The sequence below is a fragment of the Coregonus lavaretus genome (assembly GCF_964263955.1).
Source record: "Coregonus lavaretus genome assembly, contig: HAP1_SCAFFOLD_386, whole genome shotgun sequence".
In the NCBI taxonomy this organism is placed as follows: Eukaryota; Metazoa; Chordata; class Actinopteri; order Salmoniformes; family Salmonidae; genus Coregonus; species Coregonus lavaretus.
Genome location: NW_028165272.1, coordinates 93016 through 98596, shown reverse-complemented (window position 1 = coordinate 98596; position 5581 = coordinate 93016). Strand labels below are relative to the sequence as shown.

Sequence of the window (5581 nt, the reverse complement as noted above, 5' to 3'; positions counted from 1 at the left end):
GGTGACGGATCACTAGGAAAGAGATGAGACAAGAAAACATGATTGACTCTGTGGTGCTTCCTCCCCAGTGAACAGAGCTGTGAGTGGTATCTCTCACAGAACATTTGTCACTTTTCTTATGAAGACTCAAACTATGTCTCACCTTCTTTTTCCCCTCCTACAGATGAATTTGTACTTCTTGGAGGACCCTGGGAAACATTAGGGTGTTGTGAATACACACAAAAAACATTTGAATGGCATCATTCAACACAATCATTACGGCCAATTCAACTACAGGTGCAACTTGTAACATTCATTTTCCTATTGGCAACTCACTTTACTACACATTCTGTCAAGAATTCAAATAAAACCCCTAAAAACCCAGTTACATTCTAGACCACCCCCTCAATTTACAAACAGCAGGAGCACTACATTTGACCCTAAAAAAAAGCTACAGGTTTGAAGTAAAACACATTTAAAGCAAAAACAATTTTTTCCCCCCAAAACAACATTTTAAATGAATGCCACTTGATTGCATATTGTAAAATCTGACAAGGGACATGTAAATAAGTCCGTCCAGAAGTCAATTCCAACAGTGCAGTTAGCTACTGACTCAGATGCTGAGCGCAAAAAAAAATTATACAAATGGAAACATCTAAGGAGGCGGAGAGTCTTACCACAGAGAAGGAAGGGATCTGACTTATGGATGCTGGGGTCTCAGCCTGCTTATATCTGGTTGAAAGTGCCAACCAAGCAAAAGTTAATTATGGACCACTCTGGTAAAGGAAATGGATCGGATGAGAGACCTCTGTATTTCTGTGTCTCACTAGCGCCACCAACTTCCAGGAGCGCTAACACTCCCATTACATGACTTTTTAATGTCATATTTGTCTCTGAATTAAATTGAATTAACATCAGTGAGAAATGTCATTACTAATAATGATTACAGTATCAAAAGTTTGAGTTATCAGATTGACTCCAATGTTACTACCATTGCCCCTCAAATACTGTAATGGAGTCCATGTTACCCCACTACCACTAAAAACATTTCATAATAATCTGACCTTATTTAGTTTAGCTACATTAATCTTTATCAACAACTTAATATGTGTATTTTGACCCATGTTTCTCTATTTTGCTTGTCAACACATCTGAACTGTGTCCTCAGTCACCTCATGCTTGTGATTTATCACCCTGGTGAAACCATATTAAATAAACATTTAAAAGCTGGAACAGAAACATTTAGCCTTTCAATTACAGCTTCATCAAAGTGTTCAATCAACTGTGTAGTTATTTATCTACAGTCTGATCTATTGAAGATGCTGCAGGGGCTTTTATTGGTCTCACATTTCAGTTGGCTAAAACCATCCAGTGGGATTCTTAAGGCTTACATAACATTAGTACAGTGCTTCAATCATCTCATCCACTCATATTTCTGACAGCAATATAGCTGCCTCAAACTTCTACTACACTCTGAAGTTAACCGTTTAGCAGCTGGTTTTTAATAAAACTGCTATAAAATTAATAGGGGATAATTACAATAAAGTAACAGATTACTTTCCATTTCCATTTTAATCAATCCTTCACATTACAGTTTTAATATCTTTCTAAAAGACAGCTCTAGCAACTTGTGAAGGAGCCACCATCAGCAGAGACGTTGGTTAAAATGATCTTTAATACATGTATCTGAGCAAGGTCTTCTTTAAAGTCAGACATTTCACAGCCTTCAATGTCGATCACATCTTTTCTGTTTCAAAACCTCTACATTCAAACAGTTGTTCTTTGTGTCTGATGTGGTGCAGCTAAATGAATGTTCAATAGGGTGAATCCATACAGAACGTTCAGACAGAAATGTGTTTTAAAGAATAGATACGACTGTCTGTCAGATAGAATAGAGAATCATGTCAGCTCTATTCAATACATTTCTATTAGCAACGTTCAGAACATTTCACCTGCGTACACCCTGCTTGTTTTGTGAGCAGTGTCCACCCAGCACAACAAGAAGCCCCATAGCGGGGAGCTGCTTAATGCACTAGTTGAGCAGGGGGCTGGACTGGACTGACCATCTGGAAGGACCATCAAGGCCTTTTCATTTCTTGGACTGTGCTCTCGTCTTCACGTCAGCCAAGGTTTATTGTTTGGTATATCTGCCAACATTTCCACACAGTCTAAATCTGGCACCGATGCCACTGTTATTAGACAGAAGATATTTACTTGGCATGTTTGTGGGTGGAGAGAACATTCACACCATGCAGACCAAGAGTTTATGACATTCAAGTTATTTTAATGTGTAAAGATTTGGCATGATATCTGACCTGTGTTTTTGTATCTGAGGGACATAGTGCTGGGATGTAATATGAGCCTGCATACCATGTGGATGGGCTGTCCAGAACAGGAGTTGCAGGCCTCTGAGATACTGTTAACTGCCAGACGTCAAATCAAATCAAATCAAATGTTATTTGCCACATGCGCCGAATACAACAGGTGTAGACCTTACAGTGAAATGCTTACTGACAAGCCCTTAACCAACAATGCAGTTTTAAGAGAAGAAAAAAAGTGTTAAGTAAAAAATAGATAAGTAAATGCAAATAGTCCGGGTAGTCATGATTAGCTGTTCAGGAGTCTTATGGCTTGGGGGTAGAAGCTGTCATTAAACAGTTGACATTATAAAACTGTCATTGTACATATTTAACATATTTTGGCAGGTCCTTGGGAGGATCGGACATTAACTCTTGATCCAAGACATTTTAATGGTGCTTTCAACAACTCAGGCTCGCAATGTAGTTTAATCATCACAGACAGGAGCTTGCCTGAGACGCCCAAGAGCCTTGGTTCACCTGCAGCACTTTTAACATGATTCAATCCATTAAAATGTCACAGCCAGTCACATCTATATCTGGATATGACATGTCACATGCTGTGGCATGGATCCACAAAAAAACCAAGCTGGACTCGGATCCTTCACATCTTATTCAGATCTCACCGTCAATCTATTATGGGGGCCAATCCAATGTCAGCAATGTGAGGACCTCATGGTCGACTAATAAGGTCAAAATAATGTGCTGACCTGTACCGGATCTCTCTGTGGTTTACAGTATCGGTTATGGGGTCTTCACTTTTCAGCATGCAGTGTGAAGTCAATGGAGGGCTAAATATAATATTTATCTCCGAAATGTACAAGGATAAACACTTGGATCAAATAGGGAGCTGTTGTGTTTTTTTTTAGCAAGCTTTACAGATCTTTGGACAAACGTACAAAATGTTCCAAGAGGTATTACCTCCTGTCAGTGAACTTCTCCAGCTGCTGAGCTGTTCTTGACACTCCAATTTCATCCCATTCAGTCGATGCCAGAGTTCCAAGAAGCATACCAAAGCAACAGATGAGTTACGAGCCCAATATGGCCGTGTTCAGTGTCAGAAATACATCCAGCTTCCACAGCAATCTCTAAGGTAGTTTGGCATTGCTTCGTTGCTTTGTTGGCAGATCTGCTGCCATTTGAGCTGTGCACCAGAGGATATGGCCTTCTTCTTTTAGGAACGCTTTATTTTTAGACTCACAAACTTGTTCATGGAATTGCGATTAGGCCACACCGTCCCAGCTCTCATCCTCCCAGAGCATGCCGACGTGTACACGGACACAGGGAAAATACTGGGCAATTAATGGCAAAACCCCGTCCCACTCTAACATCTAGCACCTGTAAATAATGACAGTAGAGAACATGTCACACAGAGAACATGTCACACAGAGAACATAAATATAACTGGGAATCCCACACATTGGGTCAGGGGGAGCAGGGGACTCGTCCTAGCCAAGCCTTTGGAAGAGTCAAGGACAAGTGACAGCCCAATCTACTAGATGGCTCGAGGCCAATGATCAATGTTTAGAAGGGAAACACTTCACATCCATTCGCACAATTGGAAGATTGATTTAAATAACGGGGTAAAAGGAAAGTGTTCCTGTCTGCCTGGGAATGAGTTGAGTAGAAGGTGTTGAGTAGAAGGTTGTCCAGTTTAACTGCTGTTGTGGTAATTGCCTTGACCTCTGGCAGCTGTTATATCTGGGACGACTGAAGACCTGATGATAGGAGCCTCTGCTGAGGGATTTATGTCAAACTGTCATAATAACAGGCAACTTTAATATCACAATCATCTCAATAATGACCGGAATCAGAGTTCTTAAGTAGGCATATTGAAGTCGGAAGTTTACATACACCTTAGCCAAATACATTTAAACTCTGTTTTTCACAATTCCTGACATTTAATCCTAGTAAAAATTCCCTGTCTTAGGTCTGTTAGGATCACCACTTTATTTTAAGAAAGTGAAATGTCCGAATAATAGTAGAGAGAATGATTTATTTCAGCTTTTATTTCTTTCATCACATTTCCAGTGTGTCAGAAGTTTACATACACTCAATTAGTATTTAGTAGCATTGCCTTTAAATTGTTTAACTTGGGTCAAACATATTGGGTAGTCTTCCACAAGCTTCCCACAATAAGTTGGGTGAATGTTGACCCATTCCTCCTGACAGAGCTGGTGTAACTGAGTCAGGTTTGTAGGCCTCCTTGCTCGCACACGCTTTTTCAGTTCTGCCCACAAATGTTCTATAGGATTGAGGTCAGGGCTTTGTGATGGCCACTCAATACCTTGACTTTGTTGTCCTTAAGCCATTTTGCCACAACTTTGGAAGTAAGATTGGGGTCATTGTCCATTTGGAAGACTCATTTGCAACCAAGCTTTAACTTCCTGACTGATATCTTGAGATGTTGCTTCAATATATCCACATAATTTCCCTTCCTCATGATGCCATCTCTTTTGTGAAGTGTACCAGTCCCTCCTGCAGCAAAGCACCCCCACAGCATGATGCTGCCACCCCCGTGCTTCACGGTTGGGATGGTGTTCTTCGGCTTGCAAGCTTTCCCCTTTTTCCTCCAAACATAACGATGGTCATTATGGCCAAAAAGTTCTATTTCCGTTTCATCAGACCAGAGGAAATTTCTCCAAAAAGTAAGATCTTTGTCCCCATGTGCAGTTGCAAACCGTAGTCTGGCTTTTTTATGGCGGTTTTGGATCAGTGGCTTCTTTCTTGCTGAGCGGCCTTTCAGGTTATGTCGATATAGGACTCGTTTTAACGTGGATATAGATACTTTTGTACCTGTTTCCTCCAGCATCTTCACAAGGTCCTTTGCCGTTGTTCTGGGAGGGATTTGCACTTTTCGCACCAAAGTACGTTAATCTCTAGGAGACAGAACACGTCTCCTTCCTGAGTGGTATGACGGCTGCGTGGTCCCATGGTGTTTATACTTGTGGAGGTCTACAATTTCTTTTCTGAGGTCTTGGCTGATTGCTTTTGATTTTCTCATGATGTCAAGTAAAGAGGCACTGAGTTTGAAGGTAGGCCTTGAAATACATCCACAGGTACACCTCAAATTGACTCAAATGATGTCAATTAGCCTATCAGAAGCTTATAAAGCCATGACATCATTTCTGGTATATTCCAAGCTGTTTATAGGCGCAGTCAACTTAGTGTATGTAAACTTTGATCCACTGGAATTGTGATTCAGTGAATTATAAGTGAAATGATCTGTCTGTAAACAATTGTTG

The 5581-nt window shown here is 40.6% G+C and overlaps 1 protein-coding gene across 1 annotated transcript in view; it reads left to right on the top strand.

The window, feature by feature from the left end:
• The window catches only part of LOC311116039 (myosin heavy chain, fast skeletal muscle-like), a gene marked incomplete at both ends in the record, with an annotated part of 109577 nt that overhangs the window by 65013 nt on the left and 38983 nt on the right, over nt 1–5581 (top strand). The gene's annotated exons all lie outside the window — the stretch shown is intronic.